This window comes from Leuresthes tenuis, unplaced genomic scaffold (genome assembly GCF_036924035.1).
Source record: "Leuresthes tenuis unplaced genomic scaffold, fLeuTen1.0.hap1 SCAF_104, whole genome shotgun sequence".
Classification (NCBI taxonomy): Eukaryota; Metazoa; Chordata; class Actinopteri; order Atheriniformes; family Atherinopsidae; genus Leuresthes; species Leuresthes tenuis.
Genome location: NW_027325458.1, coordinates 100,310 through 127,576, shown reverse-complemented (window position 1 = coordinate 127,576; position 27,267 = coordinate 100,310). Strand labels below are relative to the sequence as shown.

Here is a 27,267-nt window from a genome sequence, read left to right as displayed (position 1 = left end):
TATGTACAGGCATTCGAACCTTTTCTTACCTGCCTTTTACAAACTATGCTCGGACATTCAAACGTTCTTGTGGCCGAACACATCCACTTCTGCTTTTGATGATGTATAGTTGGGCATTCACACCTTTTCTTACCCATTTTTCAGTAATTATTGGTGGACTTTCACACCTTCTTGTAGCCGAACAACTCCGCTTCCGCTATTGATTGTGTACAGTCGGGTTTTTTAACCTTTTCTTACCCGCTTTTTACCAACTATGGTCGGACATTCGCAGCATCTTACAGCGGAACACCTCCGCTCCCTCTTTTGATGGTGTATGTTCGGGCATTCGAACTTTTTCTTACCAACTTTTTACAAACTATGGTCGGACATTCAAACCTTCTTGTAGCAGAACACATCCACTTCTTCTTTTGATGATGTATGGTTGGGCATTCGCACCTTTTCTTACCCATTTTTCAGGAATTATGGGTGGACATTCACACCTACTTGCAGTCGAACAGCTCTGCTCCCACTTTTGATTATGTTTGGTTGGATATTCGAACCTTTTCTTAACTGCTTTTTACAAACTTTGGTCGGACGTTCACAACTTCTTACAGCCGAACACCTCCGCTTCCGCTTTTGATGGTATATATTCGGGCATTCGAACCTTTTCTTACCCGCTTTTTACCAACTATGTTCGGACATTCACACCGTCTTTCAGCGGAACACCTCCGCTCCCTCTTTTGATGGTGTATGTTCAGGCATTCGCACCTTTTCTTACCCGCTTTTTACAAACTATGCTCGGACATTCAAACCTTCTTGTAGCCAAACACATCCACTCCTGCTTTTGTTGATGTATGGTTGGGCATTCGAACCTACTTGTTGCCCGCTTTTCATTAATTATGGGTGGATATTCACACCTTGTCGCAGCCAAACACCTCCGCTCCCTGTTTTGATCATGTATGGTTGGACATTCGCACCTTTTCTCACCCGCTTTTTGCAAACTATGGTCGGCCATTCACAGCTTCCTCTCCACCATACTTGTATGGTGGGATATTCACACCCACTTGCATCCGAAGACCTCCGCCCCCACTTTTGTTGATATTTAGTCGGTCATTCACACCTTACCCGTTTTCTTGCCGCCAAACACCTCTGATCTCGCTTTTGATTATGTAAGATTGGGCATTCAGACCTTGCTTTTCCTGCTTTTCACCAACTATATATATAACATTCACACCTTCTTGCAGCCGAACACTTCCGCTCCACCTTTTAGGTATCTATCACACCTTTTTTTTTCACCGCATTTTATAGATTATGGTTGGAAATTCTCGACCACTCATCCGAAGACCTCTCCTCCCGCTTTTGTTAATATATTTGAACTTTAGTCAGACATTCACACCTACTTGCAGCCGAACACCACCTCTTTAGCTTTTGATGATGTATGGTCCGGCATTCTTACCGTTTCTAACACATTTTTCAGCAATTATGGTAGGACATTCACACCTTCTTGCAGCTGAACACCTCCTCTCCCACTTATGATCATGTGCGGATTGATTTTCGAAAATTTTCTTTCATGTTTTCTATTAATTAAAAATGGACATTTAGACCTTCTTGCAGCTGAACACCTCCGCTCCCGCTTTTGATCATACATTGTCAGGCATTCGCACCTTGTCTTACCCGCTTTTTACAAAATTTAGTCGAACATTCACACCTTTTTGCAGCCGAACACAGTTTTTTGCAGCCGAATTTGGGCATTCGAACCTTTTCATACCCACTTTTTACCAACTATGGTCGGACATTCACACCGTCTTACAGCGGAACACCTCCGCTCCCTCTTTTGATGGTGTATGTTCGGCCATTCGAACCTTTTCTTACCCGCTTTTTACAAACTATGCTCGGACATACAAACCTTCTTGTAGCCGAACACATCCACTCCTGCTTTTGATGATGTATGGTTGGGCATTCGAACCTACTTGTTGCCCGCTTTTCATTAATTATGGGTGGACATTCACACCTTGTCGCAGCCAAACACCTCCGCTCCCTGTTTTGATCATGTATGGTTGGACATTCGCACCTTTTCTCACCCGCTTTTTGCAAACTATGGTCGGCCATTCACAGCTTCCTCTCCACCATACTTGTATGGTGGGATATTCACACCCACTTGCATCCGAAGACCTCCGCCCCCTTTTGGCAAACTATGGCCTTCTTGCAGCCAAAAACCTCTGATCTCGCTTTTGATGATGTAAGGTTGGGCATTCAGACCTTGCTTCACCTGCTTTTCACCAAATATAGTCGGACATTCACACCTTCTTGCAGCCGAACACTTCCGCTCCACCTTTTAGTTTTCTATGGGGCATTCACACCTTTTTTTACACCGCATTTTATAAAAACACCACAGGAACACCGTATTGAGGCTTTGTTCTGACCGCTCATTCGGTGTCGCGTTTCTTTCAAGCAATTCTCCTGGTTAGCCCGCACTCGGCTCGCTCCCAGAGCCGTGTTAAAGTCTGCTTTGCATTCACTCTCTTTTCTCAGCAGATTAAAAGAAACTTCCATCCTGCACCGCTGTTTGCTTTTTCACAAGAGCAGAGGAGAGCGCACCGTTCCCAGCGGCACTGCAGTACCGGGTCGATGCTTGGAGTGAACGGAGCAAGCTCCTTTTTCAACTCCTATTGATAAAAATCCATTTAATATGTAGTCCTTGCATAGACATATCACATATTAAACTGATAAGAACAGATACTACACTTGATCTTAGCCAAAAGGCCGAGAAGCGATATCTGTCCACTGGTTCACGTCCGAGGGCCCTTCCTGGCACAATGCGCACTTGTAGCGGTGTTCTTTTTATGGCCATAGTGTCACTTTGCACCTCCGCCCACCCGCTGCACTGAGCACTCTTCAGCCCTTTTAAATGGTATAACTTTACACTACCACACGCTCCAGCGAGCACCATTCAAGCAACAACTTTGCACTCCAGCTTCAAACATCGGCACAGTCGCAACAAGTAAGGCGACTCTACTCAGAGAAGTCACTCTGCACAGTAACAAGATTTCTTTTGCACAGACAGAAAGGGCTTCACCCGCAAAGTTAAAGCCTGCCAAAAATAGAAACAACTCATTAGTGCTGCTCTCCACGGAAGTCTTTAGCAAAAGGCGAAAGACTTGTACATTATGAAGAGAAACCAGTGTATGATTATCCATCACTGCAGGAGCAGGGCATCAGCCTAGTTGGCATAGCCACCTTCCCCATGGTGAGCTTTGCTTGGTTGAGACGCTTGCCCCCCCCCCCTTGCTCCTCGGCTGACCAAGTAGGAACAATCAGGCCCTATTCGATGGCTGCCTTGTCTTTTAATCTGTGCAAAAGACAAGGCAGCCACAAACAACACGGGAACACCGTATTGAGGCTTTGTTCTGACTGCTCATTCGTATCTTAAGCATAATCTAATACGTGAGACAACGCCCTGGCACACAATCAAAAAAAAAAAGAGAGAGAGCGGTTTTGTGTCCCCACAGTCCATAATGTAGAAAAGAGAGAAAAAAGCCTTTCTGATTTGGTGTGTGTGCTCACAGTGCAGAGTGTAGAGAAAAGAGAGAAAAGAAAGCCGTTTTGGTGTCACGGATGTTGTGACTTACACACACACATTTCTGAATTGAGAAAGGAAATTATTTTAGAGAAAGCACTAGAGTTTAGATCCCACATTTGTTGATAGGCATTCATTTAATTTATCTTTTAATCAGTTTTAAAGTGAATACTAACTGAGAAATGAAAAAGGTGAAGAGTTTAGAAGCTTGGTTCAAGAGCAAAACTTGGTTTATGATCAGCTGAGTCTCTAAACAGAACAGCAAAGGGCTTCATCGAACATTTAAAAAAGATTCAGATTGTTAGAATATCCAGAATTTATAGGAATGGTGGTGATTACTCTTATTTTCTAGAATGGAAATAACTGCACCATGTCTGTTTTATGAATTTAAGGGGCTAAAAAGTTTTGTTCTCGTTTTTCTATGATTAACCGAATGTATGTGAGAGTCCAAACAGACAGAAGGGTTACGGCCGAGCGCTGGACCTTCCAAAAAAGATGAGACAGGCTGGACCTGTGCCATACTAGTTAAGACCTGCCTGTGGATAACAGGTTCATTAAACTCTCACATACACAAACTCACACACGTTCGCACACATACACCCATTCACACACACATTCTTGAACTTGCTGCAAGATTAAACATTTGCATTAACTGACTCCAGCAACTCTGAGTCTCATTGAGAGACTTTTCTCAACAATTGGGTTCTCAAACCAGATCTCAACGTTTTTTCCGCTTTCCAGGGTCGGAGCTGAAACCGTGCACGGGGGAGTCCAGTACTCCTAATGAAAGACCCCCTGCTGAATTGCGGTAATTAGGGGCCAGTGTCCACTGAAAGGGGGAAAAAGGGACGAGATCGTACTTTTGAATCAATGGCCAGAAGCCATTGGCAGTGCAGGCATCAACAATAATGGTGTTATTTCACCCATTAACACTTAAGGTACCTCATGCAGTGGCTGTGATATGGTTACTTAACAAAATATCTTTACCAGACATCTCTCCTACATAACAGTTCTTCTTTCACAGCCACACCTTGTTGTCGAGAGATGTGCTACACTTAATCCATCCACACTGCTACCTACCCCACAGATGGAAAGCCTCATGATTGCATGTCAGAAATAACCATCAGTGTTTTACCCAGGCCAGACTTAACTGATATACGTTATGAAAATGCAGAAATAACTATATTTATTCAACAGGTCAAGCAAAAAACCCTGATGGCACAAATGCTACAGGATTTGCAGTAGTAACAGAAACTGAAGTTTTCTTAAAACAACCACTACCAAAAAATTACTCGAATTGGTAGCTTTAACTGAAGCTTGTAAATTAAATAACAAAAAGGTTGTTAACCTTTACACTGACAGTCAGTATGCCTTCTCAACTGTACATGTGTTAACACAGCATTGGAAAAACAGGTATGTAGACATCCACAGCTAAATGTATAAACTACAAATATTTTAGCATTATTAGATGTTATTCAATTGCCATCTACAATAGACTCGTATGAATGACCGGAAGGAAAACCATACTGCCAAAGAATTTGTTTAAATATGCTGCAGTATTGAGCCACGGACCATGTCATGTCTCAACAGGAGGGATGGAAGCAATAATGAACCAGGTTTTTACAGCATATGGTTTTACTAATTATTGAATTTTTTTTTTAGAATAAATAAATTAATAAAGTTTTGTCTAGCAGGTCAAATATGTGCAAAATACATTCCACAGGGCAATCTAAGACCAAAACGAAGATAATTCCCTAAGCCAGTGTATCTTTTTCAACATATTTGTTTGGATTTCATTATTTCATTATTGTGTAGATTTCATTGAACTAAATAAATGTTAAGGGAAACGATTCTGCTCAGTGACAACAGAGGTTTTTACCAAATGGTCTGAAATATTTCCATGTGCACAAGCAGATGCACTCTCAGTAGCAAAATCACGCGTAAAATAACTCATTTCTAGATTTGAAATTCCTGAAAAGATCTTCAGTGATAATTTGACACACTTTGTAAACAATGTCATCTCACTGATGGCAAAGAACTTAAAATAGACCTTAGAAACCACTGTGATATAGAAGGTTTCGCTAACACATTGGAAATGTTTTACTATTTACATATGCATGTGCAGTGAAGAATTGCTTGCTGCTGATAAATGCAAAGAAGAACAGCTTACACATAGATGCTCACATATAGGCTGCTGAATGCAATGAAGACCTGCTTATCCAGTAAAGTTCAATGTCAATGTGTAATATTCAATTAGGATTTGCAAAACAGTGAAGTTAAACAATGAATGGGTCCATAGTCGGTATGAGAAGACTACAGGAATATTTACCTGGGTGTACGTTCAAACAGAGATGAGAAAATTGCGATAAATTATTGTTTGTTTGTTTGTTAGTATGTATATGAATGTTATGTGTATAAACTGTGTTGAGTTATAGTTACTCAGTAGTGTCTCAGTGAAACAACCGACGGGGGAAGCCTTGCGGTGACAACAAAAGCAGTGTTTTACTGATCAGTCAAGTTGCTCCAGTGTACTCCATACAAACTGGTTGGCTACTGAAGGGATAGAAAATGGGGAATACTTGTTTTAAAGCAAACAAGGAATTAGATGGGAAAAATACATGTTTTAACGGGACCCAGACAATATTATATAGATGTCGCCACTGAAGTAAAGAACATTTACGTGGGATGGTGTGAGGGTCCTCGTTTGGCTGACGTTCGCCGATATGCTCGCCATGCTCAGAACCAAGTTGAGACGCGTAAGACAACCAAAAGGGACAAGTGTGAAAAGGAGCTGCATTTGGCAACCATGACCATGTATTACGCAGTTGGTGTAAACAGAGGACGAGGCCGAAGTCGAAGACGTGGACGTGTGGGAGAGGAGGTCAAAATGGGCCACGCCAGAGCTATGATCCGAATATTTGTTTTTACTGTGGCCAGACTGGACACTGGAAGAAGGACTGTCCACAGCTAAAAAGTGATGAAATTGGGCAAAAGGCTGACTGAGGGTGGGAGGCAGGTTCTGGACGTCACACGGCAGCGGAGCTTCCACTAATGGGTGATAGCACAAACACACTCACACATTTTTCCTGCTCTGTGTAGTGAAGCAACGCTTGCCGACTGTGATTCACGTAGTAAAGTTTTGCATGCTATTTCCGTCCTAGAGCAAAGATATTTCTCTCAGAATATAGGAACTTATGTTCATCAGTAGTGACGTCAGGGGAGTTTGATTGTCCTCCAAAGTTAAGTGGAAACCACGTTTACTGTATGTCTGCATCAGGCCAGGTTGTGAAGGAGAAAATGACAATGCCCATTGCGTGTTGTCACTCCCGATGAGCTCTCCTTCAAACACTCATTTTTGTTATCAGAGTTGTGTCCCATTAACCTGATGGGCTGTGATCTCATGTGTAAATTAGGCATTATTTTAACTTCTACACCAGAGGGTGTTAAGGTTATGTTACAGCCTGACAAAGTTTTCACAGCAGTGCAGTTTGATTCATCGGCACTTACATATGCTTATGAGTGGAAACTTCCCAGCTCTCCTTTTTCACAACAACTAGTGGAAGAAGCAAAAGCGTTAGTTTCACCCCTTTCTGATTTCATGCAACCTACTGATTTGCACTGCACATCACACATTTCTTTGGGGCCTGACAATGAAGAAGAATGAGAAGAAGTGAAAAAATATGTGCGCCTACTTTATTGGCTGTGTCGCTCACTCCAGAGCACTTCGATTTTTTTAATGTTTGTGGTACTCGCCCTCACATTTCCTTGGCCAAACGTACACACTGGCAGTGACAAGGTGTGGGAGAGTTTGTTGCTACATGTCAGAAAGAAATGGAGTGGACTGTTTCACCTGCTGATCCAAATTTGATGTTTTCTGAACGATTGTCAGCATACAAAAAAATATTTTTGAGTACAATGCATTGTCAAAGAACTGTGGACTTAATTCCTACCACAGAATCACATTTTGAAGCATGTTTTTTATCTGAAACAGATTTGTCTTCGATACCCATGTTGGCTGAAGTGCCCAATGATCTTTGGGCTAAGAGCAAATATGATGTGGGGTTGATAAAAGGCTGTGAACCAGTAATTGTCACCCCTAAATCAGACTTTTGTCCATGTAAAAAACAATACCCTTTTAAGCCTGAAGCAATTAAAGGGATTAAACCTGTTTTTCAATCTTTTCAGAAAACAGGCGTTATTGTTCCTTTTGAAAATTCACCTGTGCTTACTCCATTGTTTCCTGTTAAAAAGATTAAAGATGCTGGCCAGCCAGATGAATGGCGTTTTGTACAGGACCTCCAAGCGGTGAATGCTGCAGTTCAGCCACATGCTCCTACTGTGCCCAACCCACACACTATTTTGTCTCAAATTACATCAGATGCACAGTTTTTCTCAGTGGTTGACTTGTCGCCAGTGCACCCTGATAGCCCATTTTGGTTTGCTTTTTAGTTTGAAGGGAGATCTTGGACTTTTACCCGGTTATGCCAGGGGTACTGTGAAAGTCCCACTATTTACAATGCTGCCCTCAAAGCTAGTCTGGATTAACTTCAATCAACCACAGGCTCTGCTCTTTTGCAGTATGTGGATGACATCCTTTTATGTAGTCCATCTAAACAACAGTGTGAAAAAGACCAAATGACTCAAATAACTTTCTTGCTTTCAAAATTTTTCCTCTAGTGACGCTGACTTAGAGAGGGATGAAGATAATCATGTTTAATTGTTCATGTTTTGATTGTTTATCATTGGACCCTTTATTACTATGATGCCTGCATTTTAAACTCACGTTGTGTGCAAATGCAGGCTGATGTTTTACAGATAAAGTTATTATTTTCCTTGTTTCTTTTGGGTTGATTAATATAATGGTATTATTATAATCAAAAGGGAGGAATGTAATGGAAAATAATTCTTATATGCATTGTATTGAGTGTTACTGTGTATAACCTGCAAATGACCGAGCTGCAAGGTACCACCCTGCCCTGTTTTCTTAAATTCCTCTTTACAATGGTGGGCTTGTTATAATGAGATAGGTGCACTTTAGGGGGGACAGGGTTAGGCTGGTATTTACGAGTGTGTCTGGGTAACCTCAACTGATGGTTGGGGAGGAAAGTTAGAAGAACAATCAATTATACCCAAAAACAGATGACGTGATGAGCGGGCAATATAACTGTGTGTTTTTGCTTCAGTGGTCAGAGCAACTCTGTATTCTGTACTGTGTTGTTCTCTCTTGCAAGATATTATTATTAAAGCCTCTTATCTCCTCACAAGAAAATAACTGACTCCCCAAATGCAAGTGTCAGGACAAATGATCAAACTTCTCCAAGCTTCAGTCTGCAGAGAGGTACAAGACAGGGTTGCCCACTTTCTCCCTCACTTTTTGCTATTTTCATCGAACCTTTAGCAGCTGCTATCAGACAAGATAGAAATATTAAAGGCATCCAACCCCAAAATATTGAGCATAAAATAAGTCTTTATGCTGATGATGTATTACTTTTCCTTCAGAACTCACAGACGTCTCTCACTCACACGATCACACTCATAAATAAATTCTCAGCACTTTCTGACTACTCTATCAATTGGTCTAAGACCACAGTTCTGCCCATTAACTGTAGGGTCCAGAATATACCTGCGATCACTTTACAGTCAGGAAATATTAGATATTTAGGCATAAACATTTCCTCCAGGCTCTCAGAGCTAACAAAGCTAATTTATGTGCAATTATTAAAGACAGTAGAGGACAATCTCTCTCGTTGGAAGTCCTTACCTATATCACTTATGGGGAGAGTTACAACCATTAAAATGATGATACTACCAAAAGTTAACTATTTGTTCTCAATGATCCCCATAAAACCAACCTGCTACTTGGTTTAAGTCACTAGATTCATGCATCTCCAAATTTCTGTGGAAAAACAAACCACCGCGTATTAGTTTAAAAACCCTACAGAAGACCAAGGACAGTGGTGGATTAGATTTACCTAATTTTCAGCACTATTCCTTAGCCAATAGGTTACGGTATATATCAAAATGGTTTAAACCTAGCCCAATAGATGAACATGGATAAATATAGAACAAGCATTGTGTGATAATCTGTAAATCTCTGACCTGCCACTTATTAGTCAAAACGTAAAAAATCACAAATGTTTCAAAAGCATTAACATCAGCACCTCTCTGACAGCCTGGTGGGAATTTCTTAAAATAACAAAGTCTTCACTTGTCCCGTGTAAGCTTACACCCATCTGGAACAATCCTGACATCCTGCAAAACAAAAAAATGCTAAACTTTACTCTATGGAAGATCAAAGGAATCAAACATCTGGAACATATAATCCAAAATGGACATTTTATTTCATTTGATGAGCTCATATCACAACATGAGATAGGCAGCAATAAATTCCTAGAATATCAACAACTTAAGTCTATAATAACAAAGAAATATATCCTCCACCAACCAGACTTACAACTCCCAATTAGGGTAGCAGAATTTCTAAGCATCTGCACCCCAAAACTACTATCAAAAATATATAAATTATTGTCTAAGATAGATGACACAATGTCTCTACCGTCCTCAAAATGGGAGGCAGATTTATCCATCAGTTCTAGTCATAGCTTCTGGCCACAAATATGTTTGAACACCTTCAGAATGACTCAAAATCCTAATTTACAGCTCATACAATACAAAATTCTTCATAGAACACACTATACAGGACAAAGGATGTTCAGGATGGGTCTAACACACTCAAACATCTGCTCACATTGCACAGATAACACACCTGATGATTATGCACACGCTTTGTGGTTTTGTGCGCCTGTCCAGAAGTTCTGGCTTGAAGTCTGTGCGGACCTGTCAACATGGCTAAAGTGTAGCATTCCTGCATGCCCCACACTGTGCATACTGGGTGACTTAGACAACATCAACGTGGAATTTAGCTTAGCACACATGATCCTCACAGTGTTATGTATAGCAAAGAAAACTATTCTCATGAACTGGAAAGCGAAGAACAATCTGTGTATTAACCAGTTTAGAAATCGCTCTGGGCGGTTGGGTGTGTGCTGGGGGGGGCTGTGTGGCTTCGGGCGTCTGGTGGTCTCTCGGGTCGTGGGGACCGGGTTGGTCATTGTTGGGGGGGACTGTGTGTCGGGCTTGGAGGGCAGTTTTGGGGGCTTGCGGGTGGGGCTGTCTTGCGGTGTGGGGCGGGGTCCCTTAGGGGCCTTGGGGTGGTGGCTGCTGGCTCTGTACCGGGTGACCGGGCCGCTCTGGCGTGGGTGGTGGAGCTGGGCCTGGACCTGGTGGCTTGCCGCTGCCTTGCGCCCGGGGCGGGGCCCTGCCTGTGCCTGGGGGGTCTGGGTTGCCCTGGACATGCCACAGTATGCGTGGGTTGGTGCAGGTCCTGGTGCCGGCCTTGTTGCTCTGGGAACTCCAAGGTGTCCGCAGGTGGTTGTTTTTTTTAGGGTGTTGGGGCGTGCGGTGAGGAGGAGGGGGTCTGTATGGGGGTGTGCTTTTCCCCAGTTGGGGGGGGCCTGGGGGGTTCTGGGTGATGGTGGGTCTCAGGCCCGGGCTGCTGCGACTGGTGTAACCGGGTGATTTGTTTGTTTGTTTGTTTGATTTTTGTTGTTGTTTGTTTGTTTTTGTAGAGGTCCTCCGGGATGGGGTTGGGTTGAGTGGGGTGGGGCGGGATGGGTTCCTTCTGGGGGTACAGTAGCTCCCGGAATATGGTGACTGCAGGCCCCGAGCCTGGTGGACATCAGGCCCTCCTGCCCTGTGTTGGGTCCCAGGTAGCGGGGATGCCTATTGCAGCCAGTCTCTGGCTGCCCTCTCTGGGGTGGGAGGGACAAGGAGGATGAATTAATTATTCTGCTAGTTTATATATTGTAAACATAAACAATAAACATTTATAAAACTTCCCTTGGCAAAGCAAATCTGTTTGGCATAAAGGTATTCAGACTACAATTCTAGTGCAGCAAGTTCAAGAATGTGTGTGTGTATGGGTGTATGTGTGCGAACGTGTGTGAGTTTGTGTGTGTGAGAGTTTAAAGAACCTGTTATCCACAGGCAGGTCTTAACTAGTATGGCACGGGTCCAGCCTGTCTCATCTTTTTTGGAAGGTTCAGCGCTCGGCCGTAACCCTTCTGTCTGTTTGGACTCTCACATACATTCGGTTAATCATAGAAAAACGAGAACAAAACTTTTTAGCCCCTTAAATTCATAAAACAGATATGGTGCAGTTATTTCCATTCTAGAAAATAAGAGTAATCACCACCATTCCTATAAATTCTGGATATTCTAACAATCTGAATCTTTTTTAAATGTTCGATGAAGCCCTTTGCTGTTCTGTTTAGAGACTCAGCTGATCATAAACCAAGTTTTGCTCTTGAACCAAGCTTCTAAACTCTTCACCTTTTTCATTTCTCAGTTAGTATTCACTTTAAAACTGATTAAAAGAAAAATTAAATGAATGCCTATCAACAAATGTGGGATCTAAACTCTAGTGCTTCCTCTAAAATAATTTCCTTTCTCAATTCAGAAATGTGTGTGTGTAAGTCACAACACCCGTGACACCAAAACGGCTTTCTTTTCTCTCTTTTCTCTACACTCTGCACTGTGAGCACACACAACAAATCAGAAAAGCTTTTTTCTCTCTTTTCTACATTATGGACTGTGGGGACACAAAACCGCTCTCTCTTTTTTTTTTTTTGATTGTGTGCCAGGGCGTTGTCTCACGTATTAGATTATGCTTAAGATACGAATGGGTTTATCAGTCACATCAGAATCCATACATACTGATCCTACCGTAATAAAATGGTCGGATCTTATCAAACACACTTTGTTTCTTGTGAAAAGTCAGCCAAACAGCGTATACACGTCAAGACACTGAATCAAGTTTGCCACAAGAACTCATAAGTTTGGCAGTATTGCTCTGCCGTCAGCAATCATACACCCATTTTATTTTCATGAGACATGTGCAGGCACCTGTTCATCTACTGTTCTATCACTATGAATTAGTTTATCTATTATCAATAAGGATACTTCTACAACTACTATCAAAGTATGTCCGGACTTCTTATGTTGTCAGTTGCTATATATGAATAAGTGGGTTGCTACTGAAAAGCATTAAGCATGTCACACAGCCCAAACATATAACATTTCAGGACACACCACACAGTTAACAACCACAGTGAAGCATGTCAAAGCCCAAACATGTAACATTCAACAGGACACTTACACAACACATTCAAATCAAACAGTCAGACAACATACAAGAACCTATACCCCAGCCGGCATTGCTCCCTGCCTATTTTCCTACAACTCACTATGTGTGCGCACACCTTTATTCACAAACTCTTCAACTTATACTCTTTTACCGAAGCTGCTACAGCTCGATTGGCCAAATACCCTTAGATCCTATTTCGGTGAATTTGACATCTGCCTTGTATGTAACAGATTAGCGGTTTAGCAGTTTTAATTTAGTTTGAGTGAAGGAATTCATTTTATAGCAAAATCCGAAATCGTGAAGAACTCATGAAAGTAAGCTTATTCTCGGATTCCTGAAACTTTAGATTTGTTCTTTCTTTTACTGCAAAGTACAACGTTGAGCAGCACTAATGAGTTGTTTCTATTTTTGGCAGGCTTTACCTTTGCGAATGAAGCCCTTTCTGTCTGTGCAAAAGAAATCTTGTTACTGTGCAGAGTGACTTCTCTGAGTAGAGTCGCCTTACTTGTTGCGACTGTGCCGACGTTCGAAGCTGGAGTGCAAAGTTGTTGCTTGAATGGTGCTCGCTGGAGCGTGTGGTAGTGTAAAGTTATACCATTTAAAAGGGTTGAAGAGTGCTCAGTGCAGCGGGTGGGTGGAGGTGCAAAGTGACACTATGGCCATAAAAAGAACACCGCTACAAGTGCGCATTGTGCCAGGAAGGGCCCTCGGACGTGAACCAGTGGACAGTTATCGCTTCTCGGCCTTTTGGCTAAGATCAAGTGTAGTATCTGTACTTATCAGTTTAATATGTGATATGTCTATGCAAGGACTACATATTAAATGGATTTTTATCAATAGGAGTTGAAAAAGGAGCTTGCTCCGTTCACTCCAAGCATCTACAAGAAGGTGTGAATGGCCGACCATTTTTTGTAAATAGCGGGTAAGAAAAGGTGCGAATGCCCGACAATACACCATCAAAAGCGGGAGCAGAGGGGTTCAGCTGCAAGAAGGTCTGAATTTCCAACCATAATTTGTAAAAACCGGGGAAGAAAAGGCTCGAAAGCCCGACTATACACCATCAAAAGCGGGAGCAGAGGGGTTCAGCTGCAAGAAGGTCTGAATTTCCATCAATAATTGCTAGAAAACATGAAAGAAAATTTTCGAATATCCAACCGCACATGATCATAAGTGGGAGAGGAGGTGTTCAGCTGCAAGAAGGTGTGAATGTCCACCCATAATTCCTGAAAAATGGGTAAAAAAAGGTGCGAATGCCCAACCATACATCATCAAAAGCATGTGTGAATGTCAGATCATAATTTGCAAAAACCTGATTGTGTGCAGCTGAACACCTCTGCTCCCGCTTTTGATGGTGTATAGTCGGGCTTTCGAGGCTTTTCTTCAACGGTGTTTACAAATTATGGTTGGAAATTCAGACCTTGCAGCCGAACACCTACGCTCCCTCTTTTGATCATACATTGTCGGGCATTCGCACCTTGTCTTACCCGCGTTTTACAAACCATGGTCGGACTTTCACACCTTCTTGTAGCTGAACAACTCCGCTCCCGCTATTGATTGTGTACAGTCGGGTATTTTAACCTTTTCTTACCCGCTTTTTACCAATTATGGTCGGACATTCACACCGTCTTACAGCGGAACACCTCCGCTCCCTCTTTTGATGATGTATGGTCCGGCATTCTTACCGTTTCTAACACATTTTTCAGCAATTATGGTAGGACATTCACACCTTCTTGCAGCTGAACACCTCCTCTCCCACTTATGATCATGTGCGAATTGATTTTCGAAAATTTTCTTTCATGTTTTCTATTAATTAAAAATGGACATTTAGACCTTCTTGCAGCTGAACACCTCCGCTCCCGCTTTTGATCATACATTGTCAGGCATTCGCACCTTGTCTTACCCGCTTTTTACAAAATTTAGTCGAACATTCACACCTTTTTGCAGTCGAACACAGTTTTTTGCAGCCGAATTTGGGCATTCGAACCTTTTCATACCCACTTTTTACCAACTATGGTCGGACATTCACACCGTCTTACAGCGGAACACCTCCGCTCCCTCTTTTGATGGTGTATGTTCGGGCATTCGAACCTTTTCTTACCCGCTTTTTACAAACTATGCTCGGACATTCAAACCTTCTTGTAGCCGAACACATCCACTCCTGCTTTTGATGATGTATGGTTGGGCATTCGAACCTACTTGTTGCCCGCTTTTCATTAATTATGGGTGGACATTCACACCTTGTCGCAGCCAAACACCTCCGCTCCCTGTTTTGATCATGTATGGTTGGACATTCGCACCTTTTCTCACCCGCTTTTTGCAAACTATGGTCGGCCATTCACAGCTTCCTCTCCACCATACTTGTATGGTGGGATATTCACACCCACTTGCATCTGAAGACCTCCGCCCCCACTTTTGTTGATATTTAGCCGATCATTCGCACCTTACCCGCTTTTGGCAAACTATGGCCTTCTTGCAGCCAAAAACCTCTGATCTCGCTTTTGATGATGTAAGGTTGGGCATTCAGACCTTGCTTCACCTGCTTTTCACCAAATATAGTCGGACATTCACACCTTCTTGCAGCCGAACACTTCCGCTCCACCTTTTAGTTTTCTATGGGGCATTCACACCTTTTTTTACACCGCATTTTATAAAAACACCACAGGAACACCGTATTGAGGCTTTGTTCTGACCGCTCATTCGGTGTCGCGTTTCTTTCAAGCAATTCTCCTGGTTAGCCCGCACTCGGCTCGCTCCCAGAGCCGTGTTAAAGTCTGCTTTGCATTCACTCTCTTTTCTCAGCAGATTAAAAGAAACTTCCATCCTGCACCGCTGTTTGCTTTTTCACAAGAGCAGAGGAGAGCGCACCGTTCCCAGCGGCACTGCAGTACCGGGTCGATGCTTGGAGTGAATGGAGCAAGCTCCTTTTTCAACTCCTATTGATAAAAATCCATTTAATATGTAGTCCTCGCATAGAGGACATATCAGACATTAAACTGATAAGAACAGATTTTTTTTTTTTTTATTTTTTATTACAAAACTTCCAAGAAACATTTAGAACAACATGACAAACCAATCAAAGCAATGCTTTACATGTCCGACACAAAAACCATACAAACATAAGAAACAACCACAAAGAAACACTACCCGCTCATGAAAATAAAGTCTTCCATCGCTCTCTTGCAGCGTGATACCCGTACTTTTCCTCCTCCATTCTTCTCATGCGTCCAATCTCTGCCCTCACCCTTGCCACCACCCTTCCCACCTGCCAGTCCACATTGTTTTTAATCAACGCCGTCCTTGCATCCCACAGCGCCACCTTTCCCATAGACAGAACCAACCATAACAGAAAACCCTCCCTACCTTTCCCCCTTAAACCCAAGCCCAGCATTATCATGTCATACTTTAAAGACCCCAATCTTGGAAAAAAAAGAACCAACTCAACCCACACTTTTGTTGCAAACCCACATTCCCAAAACACATGCTCAATTGTCTCATCAGCCCCACACCCCTCCCTTGGGCACAAACTCCCCCGTGTCAACCCGTGTCTATTTAAAACTTCCCTGACTGGCAACCTCCTGTGTAAGGCGAGCCAATTTATATCCCTCGCCCTGTTTGTGAGACCTTTCTGCTGTGTGAAAACCCACCCTTGTTGCCCCACCCCATACACCCCCACCGGCCCCCTTTTTTCCACCAGAGCCCTGTACAGGCGCCGGTGACTGAAGCACAGGTCCCCCTCCTGACACTCTGGGTGCTTTTTCCCCCAGCATACCACCTGCCTATAATACGGGGGTAAGACATCCCCCTTTGGCTTTCGATTGTCCCATAACACCAATCTCCTGAAGGGGAATGACAACCAAAACAGCAAAAGTGCCTGAAAATGATGGCCACTGGTCTGTTGCACAGACCTGCACAAAAAGGAAAAGAAAACCACATCCAACTTAAGTGGGATGTCCGGCACACCCCTCCCTCCCATCCGAACTTCCTGGTACATCCACTCCCTTCTCACATATTCATACCCCCCCCATACAAAGGAAAAAACATCTCTCATGAAACTTCTCCTATATTGAGGAGGTAAAGGAAAAACATACGCTAGGTATACCAAAAATGGCAAAATATCAGCCTTCAAAACCAGCACTCTACCACTTAAGGAAAGTTGCCGGGATTTCCACAGCCCCATCCGCGAACGGGCTGCAGCCAGACGCCTTCCCCAATTTAATGCTGCACTCCCTTCTCCCTGAAACTCTACCCCCAGGACTCTCACTGGGCCCTGGCACTGGGGCAGACCAGCTAGGCCTCCCACCCTACCAGCCCATGGTCCAAAAAACTTAATGGTGGACTTCCCTAAGTTCACCTTGGCCCCCGACACTATTGAAAAACTCTCCACCACTTTCAACAGCCGTGTGACCGACCTCTCTGTTGTCAAAAAAAAGGTCATGTCATCCGCATACTGCATCACTGTCAACTTGTCCGGACCTGCTCCAGGAAGGTGCAGACCCACCACACCCGGGTCCCCCCGCACCACCGAACCCAGCGGCTCCATGTAAGCCACAAAGAGCAGCGGGGAGAGTGGGCATCCCTGCCTCACCCCAGTTCTCTGTGCCACCACTGTACCCAAGTGCCCGTTCACCATAACTCTGCTCCCCACCCCCTTGTACATGATCTCCAACCACTCTATAAAACGGGGCCCAAATCCCATCCTCTCCAAAACTGCAAAAAGAAACCTGTGGTTCACCCTGTCAAACGCTTTCTCCATATCTAACCCCACCAAACTCATATTGATCCCCCGCTCCTCCACCCAATGAATACAGTCCCTCACCAATCCCAGATTCCACTGTATTAGCCTTCCCTCCACCCCACACGTCTGATCCTCATGGATTACATGAGGTAGAGCCTTCCGAAGACGACCAACTAGGACTCGAGCCACAATTTTGTAGTCCACACAGAGCAACGTGATCGGCCTATAGCTTTCCATTCGCTCCCTGTTTTGATCATGTATGGTTGGACATTCGCACCTTTTCTCACCCGCTTTTTGCAAACTATGGTCGGCCATTCACAGCTTCCTCTCCACCATACTTGTATGGTGGGATATTCACACCCACTTGCATCCGAAGACCTCCGCCCCCACTTTTGTTGATATTTAGCCGATCATTCGCACCTTACCCGCTTTTGGCAAACTATGGCCTTCTTGCAGCCAAAAACCTCTGATCTCGCTTTTGATGATGTAAGGTTGGGCATTCAGACCTTGCTTCACCTGCTTTTCACCAAATATAGTCGGACATTCACACCTTCTTGCAGCCGAACACTTCCGCTCCACCTTTTAGTTTTCTATGGGGCATTCACACCTTTTTTTACACCGCATTTTATAAAAACACCACAGGAACACCGTATTGAGGCTTTGTTCTGACCGCTCATTCGGTGTCGCGTTTCTTTCAAGCAATTCTCCTGGTTAGCCCGCACTCGGCTCGCTCCCAGAGCCGTGTTAAAGTCTGCTTCGCATTCACTCTCTTTTCTCAGCAGATTAAAGAAACTTCCATCCTGCACCGCTGTTTGCTTTTTCACAAGAGCAGAGGAGAGCGCACCGTTCCCAGCGGCACTGCAGTACCGGGTCGATGCTTGGAGTGAACGGAGCAAGCTCCTTTTTCAACTCCTATTGATAAAAATCCATTTAATATGTAGTCCTTGCATAGACATATCACATATTAAACTGATAAGTACAGATTTTTTTTTTTTTTTTTTTTTTTTTTTTTTTTATTACAAAACTTCCAAGAAACATTTAGAACAACATGACAAAACAGTCAAAGTAATGCTTTACATGTCCGACACAAAAACCATACAAACATAAGAAACAACCACAAAGAAACACTACCCGCTCATGAAAATAAAGTCTTCCATCGCTCTCTTGCAGCGTGATACCCGTACTTTTCCTCCTCCATTCTTCTCATGCATCCAATCTCTGCCCTCACCCTTGCCACCACCCTTCCCACCTGCCAGTCCACATTGTTTTTAATCAACGCCGTCCTTGCATCCCACAGCGCCACCTTTCCCATAGACAGAACCAACCATAACAGAAAACCCTCCCTACCTTTCCCCCTTAAACCCAAGCCCAGCATTATCATGTCATACTTTAAAGACCCCAATCTTGGAAAAAAAAGAACCAACTCAACCCACACTTATGTTGCAAACCCACATTCCCAAAACACATGCTCAATTGTCTCATCAGCCCCACACCCCTCCCTTGGGCACAAACTCCCCCGTGTCAACCCGTGTCTATTTAAAACTTCCCTGACTGGCAACCTCCTGTGTAAGGCGAGCCAATTTATATCCCTCGCCCTGTTTGTGAGACCTTTCTGCTGTGTGAAAACCCACCCTTGTTGCCCCACCCCATACACCCCCACCAGCCCCCTTTTTTCCACCAGAGCCCTGTACAGGCGCCGGTGACTGAAGCACAGGTCCCCCTCCTGACACTCTGGGTGCTTTTTCCCCCAGCATACCACCTGCCTATAATACGGGGGTAAGACATCCCCCTTTGGCCTTCTATTGTCCCAGGACACCAATCTCCTGAAGGGGAATGACAACCAAAACAGCAAAAGTGCCTGAAAATGATGGCCACTTGTCTGTTGCACAGACCTGCACAAAAAGGAAAAGAAAACCACATCCAACTTAAGTGGGATGTCCGGCACACCCCTCCCTCCCATCCGAACTTCCTGGTACATCCACTCCCTTCTCACATATTCATACCCCCCCCATACAAAGGAAAAAACATCTCTCATGAAACTTCTCCTATATTGAGGAGGTAAAGGAAAAACATACGCTAGGTATACCAAAAATGGCAAAATATCAGCCTTCAAAACCAGCACTCTACCACTTAAGGAAAGTTGCCGGGATTTCCACAGCCCCATCCGCGAACGGGCTGCAGCCAGACGCCTTCCCCAATTTAATGCTGCACTCCCTTCTCCCTGAAACTCTACCCCCAGGACTCTCACTGGGCCCTGGCACTGGGGCAGACCAGCTAGGCCTCCCACCCTACCAGCCCATGGTCCAAAAAACTTAATGGTGGACTTCCCTAAGTTCACCTTGGCCCCCGACACTATTGAAAAACTCTCCACCACTTTCAACAGCCGTGTGACCGACCTCTCTGTTGTCAAAAAAAAGGTCATGTCATCCGCATACTGCATCACTGTCAACTTGTCCGGACCTGCTCCAGGAAGGTGCAGACCCACCACACCCGGGTCCCCCCGCACCACCGAACCCAGCGGCTCCATGTAAGCCACAAAGAGCAGCGGGGAGAGTGGGCATCCCTGCCTCACCCCAGTTCTCTGTGCCACCACTGTACCCAAGTGCCCGTTCACCATAACTCTGCTCCCCACCCCCTTGTACATGATCTCCAACCACTCTATAAAACGGGGCCCAAATCCCATCCTCTCCAAAACTGCAAAAAGAAACCTGTGGTTCACCCTGTCAAACGCTTTCTCCATATCTAACCCCACCAAACTCATATTGATCCCCCGCTCCTCCACCCAATGAATACAGTCCCTCACCAATCCCAGATTCCACTGTATTAGCCTTCCCTCCACCCCACACGTCTGATCCTCATGGATTACATGAGGTAGAGCCTTCCGAAGACGACCAACTAGGACTCGAGCCACAATTTTGTAGTCCACACAGAGCAACGTGATCGGCCTATAGCTTTCCATTCGCTCCCTGTTTTGATCATGTATGGTTGGACATTCGCACCTTTTCTCACCCGCTTTTTGCAAACTATGGTCGGCCATTCACAGCTTCCTCTCCACCATACTTGTATGGTGGGATATTCACACCCACTTGCATCCGAAGACCTCCGCCCCCACTTTTGTTGATATTTAGCCGATCATTCGCACCTTACCCGCTTTTGGCAAACTATGGCCTTCTTGCAGCCAAAAACCTCTGATCTCGCTTTTGATGATGTAAGGTTGGGCATTCAGACCTTGCTTCACCTGCTTGTCACCAAATATAGTCGGACATTCACACCTTCTTGCAGCCGAACACTTCCGCTCCACCTTTTAGTTTTCTATGGGGCATTCACACCTTTTTTTACACCGCATTTTATAAAAACACCACAGGAACACCGTATTGAGGCTTTGTTCTGACCGCTCATTCGGTGTCGCGTTTCTTTCAAGCAATTCTCCTGGTTAGCCCGCACTCGGCTCGCTCCCAGAGCCGTGTTAAAGTCTGCTTCGCATTCACTCTCTTTTCTCAGCAGATTAAAGAAACTTCCATCCTGCACCGCTGTTTGCTTTTTCACAAGAGCAGAGGAGAGCGCACCGTTCCCAGCGGCACTGCAGTACCGGGTCGATGCTTGGAGTGAACGGAGCAAGCTCCTTTTTCAACTCCTATTGATAAAAATCCATTTAATATGTAGTCCTTGCATAGACATATCACATATTAAACTGATAAGTACAGATTTTTTTTTTTTTTTTTTTTTTTTTTTTTTTTATTACAAAACTTCCAAGAAACATTTAGAACAACATGACAAAACAGTCAAAGTAATGCTTTACATGTCCGACACAAAAACCATACAAACATAAGAAACAACCACAAAGAAACACTACCCGCTCATGAAAATAAAGTCTTCCATCGCTCTCTTGCAGCGTGATACCCGTACTTTTCCTCCTCCATTCTTCTCATGCATCCAATCTCTGCCCTCACCCTTGCCACCACCCTTCCCACCTGCCAGTCCACATTGTTTTTAATCAACGCCGTCCTTGCATCCCACAGCGCCACCTTTCCCATAGACAGAACCAACCATAACAGAAAACCCTCCCTACCTTTCCCCCTTAAACCCAAGCCCAGCATTATCATGTCATACTTTAAAGACCCCAATCTTGGAAAAAAAAGAACCAACTCAACCCACACTTATGTTGCAAACCCACATTCCCAAAACACATGCTCAATTGTCTCATCAGCCCCACACCCCTCCCTTGGGCACAAACTCCCCCGTGTCAACCCGTGTCTATTTAAAACTTCCCTGACTGGCAACCTCCTGTGTAAGGCGAGCCAATTTATATCCCTCGCCCTGTTTGTGAGACCTTTCTGCTGTGTGAAAACCCACCCTTGTTGCCCCACCCCATACACCCCCACCAGCCCCCTTTTTTCCACCAGAGCCCTGTACAGGCGCCGGTGACTGAAGCACAGGTCCCCCTCCTGACACTCTGGGTGCTTTTTCCCCCAGCATACCACCTGCCTATAATACGGGGGTAAGACATCCCCCTTTGGCCTTCTATTGTCCCAGGACACCAATCTCCTGAAGGGGAATGACAACCAAAACAGCAAAAGTGCCTGAAAATGATGGCCACTTGTCTGTTGCACAGACCTGCACAAAAAGGAAAAGAAAACCACATCCAACTTAAGTGGGATGTCCGGCACACCCCTCCCTCCCATCCGAACTTCCTGGTACATCCACTCCCTTCTCACATATTCATACCCCCCCCATACAAAGGAAAAAACATCTCTCATGAAACTTCTCCTATATTGAGGAGGTAAAGGAAAAACATACGCTAGGTATACCAAAAATGGCAAAATATCAGCCTTCAAAACCAGCACTCTACCACTTAAGGAAAGTTGCCGGGATTTCCACAGCCCCATCCGCGAACGGGCTGCAGCCAGACGCCTTCCCCAATTTAATGCTGCACTCCCTTCTCCCTGAAACTCTACCCCCAGGACTCTCACTGGGCCCTGGCACTGGGGCAGACCAGCTAGGCCTCCCACCCTACCAGCCCATGGTCCAAAAAACTTAATGGTGGACTTCCCTAAGTTCACCTTGGCCCCCGACACTATTGAAAAACTCTCCACCACTTTCAACAGCCGTGTGACCGACCTCTCTGTTGTCAAAAAAAAGGTCATGTCATCCGCATACTGCATCACTGTCAACTTGTCCGGACCTGCTCCAGGAAGGTGCAGACCCACCACACCCGGGTCCCCCCGCACCACCGAACCCAGCGGCTCCATGTAAGCCACAAAGAGCAGCGGGGAGAGTGGGCATCCCTGCCTCACCCCAGTTCTCTGTGCCACCACTGTACCCAAGTGCCCGTTCACCATAACTCTGCTCCCCACCCCCTTGTACATGATCTCCAACCACTCTATAAAACGGGGCCCAAATCCCATCCTCTCCAAAACTGCAAAAAGAAACCTGTGGTTCACCCTGTCAAACGCTTTCTCCATATCTAACCCCACCAAACTCATATTGATCCCCCGCTCCTCCACCCAATGAATACAGTCCCTCACCAATCCCAGATTCCACTGTATTAGCCTTCCCTCCACCCCACACGTCTGATCCTCATGGATTACATGAGGTAGAGCCTTCCGAAGACGACCAACTAGGACTCGAGCCACAATTTTGTAGTCCACACAGAGCAACGTGATCGGCCTATAGCTTTCCATTCGCTCCCTGTTTTGATCATGTATGGTTGGACATTCGCACCTTTTCTCACCCGCTTTTTGCAAACTATGGTCGGCCATTCACAGCTTCCTCTCCACCATACTTGTATGGTGGGATATTCACACCCACTTGCATCCGAAGACCTCCGCCCCCACTTTTGTTGATATTTAGCCGATCATTCGCACCTTACCCGCTTTTGGCAAACTATGGCCTTCTTGCAGCCAAAAACCTCTGATCTCGCTTTTGATGATGTAAGGTTGGGCATTCAGACCTTGCTTCACCTGCTTTTCACCAAATATAGTCGGACATTCACACCTTCTTGCAGCCGAACACTTCCGCTCCACCTTTTAGTTTTCTATGGGGCATTCACACCTTTTTTTACACCGCATTTTATAAAAACACCACAGGAACACCGTATTGAGGCTTTGTTCTGACCGCTCATTCGGTGTCGCGTTTCTTTCAAGCAATTCTCCTGGTTAGCCCGCACTCGGCTCGCTCCCAGAGCCGTGTTAAAGTCTGCTTCGCATTCACTCTCTTTTCTCAGCAGATTAAAGAAACTTCCATCCTGCACCGCTGTTTGCTTTTTCACAAGAGCAGAGGAGAGCGCACCGTTCCCAGCGGCACTGCAGTACCGGGTCGATGCTTGGAGTGAACGGAGCAAGCTCCTTTTTCAACTCCTATTGATAAAAATCCATTTAATATGTAGTCCTTGCATAGACATATCACATATTAAACTGATAAGTACAGATTTTTTTTTTTTTTTTTTTTTTTTTTTTTTTTATTACAAAACTTCCAAGAAACATTTAGAACAACATGACAAAACAGTCAAAGTAATGCTTTACATGTCCGACACAAAAACCATACAAACATAAGAAACAACCACAAAGAAACACTACCCGCTCATGAAAATAAAGTCTTCCATCGCTCTCTTGCAGCGTGATACCCGTACTTTTCCTCCTCCATTCTTCTCATGCATCCAATCTCTGCCCTCACCCTTGCCACCACCCTTCCCACCTGCCAGTCCACATTGTTTTTAATCAACGCCGTCCTTGCATCCCACAGCGCCACCTTTCCCATAGACAGAACCAACCATAACAGAAAACCCTCCCTACCTTTCCCCCTTAAACCCAAGCCCAGCATTATCATGTCATACTTTAAAGACCCCAATCTTGGAAAAAAAAGAACCAACTCAACCCACACTTATGTTGCAAACCCACATTCCCAAAACACATGCTCAATTGTCTCATCAGCCCCACACCCCTCCCTTGGGCACAAACTCCCCCGTGTCAACCCGTGTCTATTTAAAACTTCCCTGACTGGCAACCTCCTGTGTAAGGCGAGCCAATTTATATCCCTCGCCCTGTTTGTGAGACCTTTCTGCTGTGTGAAAACCCACCCTTGTTGCCCCACCCCATACACCCCCACCAGCCCCCTTTTTTCCACCAGAGCCCTGTACAGGCGCCGGTGACTGAAGCACAGGTCCCCCTCCTGACACTCTGGGTGCTTTTTCCCCCAGCATACCACCTGCCTATAATACGGGGGTAAGACATCCCCCTTTGGCCTTCTATTGTCCCAGGACACCAATCTCCTGAAGGGGAATGACAACCAAAACAGCAAAAGTGCCTGAAAATGATGGCCACTTGTCTGTTGCACAGACCTGCACAAAAAGGAAAAGAAAACCACATCCAACTTAAGTGGGATGTCCGGCACACCCCTCCCTCCCATCCGAACTTCCTGGTACATCCACTCCCTTCTCACATATTCATACCCCCCCCATACAAAGGAAAAAACATCTCTCATGAAACTTCTCCTATATTGAGGAGGTAAAGGAAAAACATACGCTAGGTATACCAAAAATGGCAAAATATCAGCCTTCAAAACCAGCACTCTACCACTTAAGGAAAGTTGCCGGGATTTCCACAGCCCCATCCGCGAACGGGCTGCAGCCAGACGCCTTCCCCAATTTAATGCTGCACTCCCTTCTCCCTGAAACTCTACCCCCAGGACTCTCACTGGGCCCTGGCACTGGGGCAGACCAGCTAGGCCTCCCACCCTACCAGCCCATGGTCCAAAAAACTTAATGGTGGACTTCCCTAAGTTCACCTTGGCCCCCGACACTATTGAAAAACTCTCCACCACTTTCAACAGCCGTGTGACCGACCTCTCTGTTGTCAAAAAAAAGGTCATGTCATCCGCATACTGCATCACTGTCAACTTGTCCGGACCTGCTCCAGGAAGGTGCAGACCCACCACACCCGGGTCCCCCCGCACCACCGAACCCAGCGGCTCCATGTAAGCCACAAAGAGCAGCGGGGAGAGTGGGCATCCCTGCCTCACCCCAGTTCTCTGTGCCACCACTGTACCCAAGTGCCCGTTCACCATAACTCTGCTCCCCACCCCCTTGTACATGATCTCCAACCACTCTATAAAACGGGGCCCAAATCCCATCCTCTCCAAAACTGCAAAAAGAAACCTGTGGTTCACCCTGTCAAACGCTTTCTCCATATCTAACCCCACCAAACTCATATTGATCCCCCGCTCCTCCACCCAATGAATACAGTCCCTCACCAATCCCAGATTCCACTGTATTAGCCTTCCCTCCACCCCACACGTCTGATCCTCATGGATTACATGAGGTAGAGCCTTCCGAAGACGACCAACTAGGACTCGAGCCACAATTTTGTAGTCCACACAGAGCAACGTGATCGGCCTATAGCTTTCCATTCGCTCCCTGTTTTGATCATGTATGGTTGGACATTCGCACCTTTTCTCACCCGCTTTTTGCAAACTATGGTCGGCCATTCACAGCTTCCTCTCCACCATACTTGTATGGTGGGATATTCACACCCACTTGCATCCGAAGACCTCCGCCCCCACTTTTGTTGATATTTAGCCGATCATTCGCACCTTACCCGCTTTTGGCAAACTATGGCCTTCTTGCAGCCAAAAACCTCTGATCTCGCTTTTGATGATGTAAGGTTGGGCATTCAGACCTTGCTTCACCTGCTTTTCACCAAATATAGTCGGACATTCACACCTTCTTGCAGCCGAACACTTCCGCTCCACCTTTTAGTTTTCTATGGGGCATTCACACCTTTTTTTACACCGCATTTTATAAAAACACCACAGGAACACCGTATTGAGGCTTTGTTCTGACCGCTCATTCGGTGTCGCGTTTCTTTCAAGCAATTCTCCTGGTTAGCCCGCACTCGGCTCGCTCCCAGAGCCGTGTTAAAGTCTGCTTCGCATTCACTCTCTTTTCTCAGCAGATTAAAGAAACTTCCATCCTGCACCGCTGTTTGCTTTTTCACAAGAGCAGAGGAGAGCGCACCGTTCCCAGCGGCACTGCAGTACCGGGTCGATGCTTGGAGTGAACGGAGCAAGCTCCTTTTTCAACTCCTATTGATAAAAATCCATTTAATATGTAGTCCTTGCATAGACATATCACATATTAAACTGATAAGTACAGATACTACACTTGATCTTAGCCAAAAGGCCGAGAAGCGATAACTGTCCACTGGTTCACGTCCGAGGGCCCTTCCTGGCACAATGCGCACTTGTAGCGGTGTTCTTTTATGGCCATAGTGTCACTTTGCACCTCCGCCCACCCGCTGCACTGAGCACTCTTCAGCCCTTTTAAATGGTATAACTTTACACTACCACACGCTCCAGCGAGCACCATTCAAGCAACAACTTTGCACTCCAGCTTCGAACATCGGCACAGTCGCAACAAGTAAGGCGACTCTACTCAGAGAAGTCACTCTGCACAGTAACAAGATTTCTTTTGCACAGACAGAAAGGGCTTCACCCGCAAAGGTAAAGCCTGCCAAAAATAGAAACAACTCATTAGTGCTGCTCAACGTTGTACTTTGCAGTAAAAGAAAGAGCAAATCTAAAGTTTCAAGAATCCGAGAATAAGCTTACTTTCATGAGTTCTTCACGATTTTGGATTTTGCTATAAAATGATTTCCTTCACTCAAACTAAATTAGAACTGCTAAACCGCTAATCTGTTACATACAAGGCAGATGTCAAATTCACCGAAATAGGATCTAAGGGTATTTGGCCAATCGAGCTGTAGCAGCTTCGGTAAA

At 45.1% G+C, this 27,267-nt stretch overlaps 3 non-coding genes and 5 pseudogenes across 3 annotated transcripts; 1 reads left to right on the top strand and 7 right to left on the bottom strand.

The window, feature by feature from the left end:
• Window positions 1-2,566: 2,566 nt before the first annotated feature.
• Window positions 2,567-2,754, bottom strand: LOC140287029 (U2 spliceosomal RNA). The gene has a single exon (XR_011911402.1). It is a non-coding gene; the product is annotated as a U2 spliceosomal RNA (small nuclear RNA).
• Window positions 2,755-3,052: 298 nt separating this feature from the next.
• LOC140287031 (U5 spliceosomal RNA) lies at window positions 3,053-3,166 on the bottom strand. Its single transcript, XR_011911404.1, has one exon. It is a non-coding gene; the product is annotated as a U5 spliceosomal RNA (small nuclear RNA).
• Window positions 3,167-13,492: 10,326 nt separating this feature from the next.
• LOC140287018 (U2 spliceosomal RNA) lies at window positions 13,493-13,660 on the top strand (annotated as a pseudogene).
• Window positions 13,661-15,615: 1,955 nt separating this feature from the next.
• Window positions 15,616-15,816, bottom strand: LOC140287019 (U2 spliceosomal RNA; annotated as a pseudogene).
• A 2,513-nt stretch (window positions 15,817-18,329) lies between these two features.
• LOC140287025 (U2 spliceosomal RNA) lies at window positions 18,330-18,538 on the bottom strand (annotated as a pseudogene).
• A 2,513-nt stretch (window positions 18,539-21,051) lies between these two features.
• LOC140287024 (U2 spliceosomal RNA) lies at window positions 21,052-21,260 on the bottom strand (annotated as a pseudogene).
• A 2,513-nt stretch (window positions 21,261-23,773) lies between these two features.
• On the bottom strand, window positions 23,774-23,982 carry LOC140287023 (U2 spliceosomal RNA; annotated as a pseudogene).
• Window positions 23,983-26,495: 2,513 nt separating this feature from the next.
• Window positions 26,496-26,683, bottom strand: LOC140287035 (U2 spliceosomal RNA). Its single transcript, XR_011911408.1, has one exon. It is a non-coding gene; the product is annotated as a U2 spliceosomal RNA (small nuclear RNA).
• Window positions 26,684-27,267: the final 584 nt, after the last annotated feature.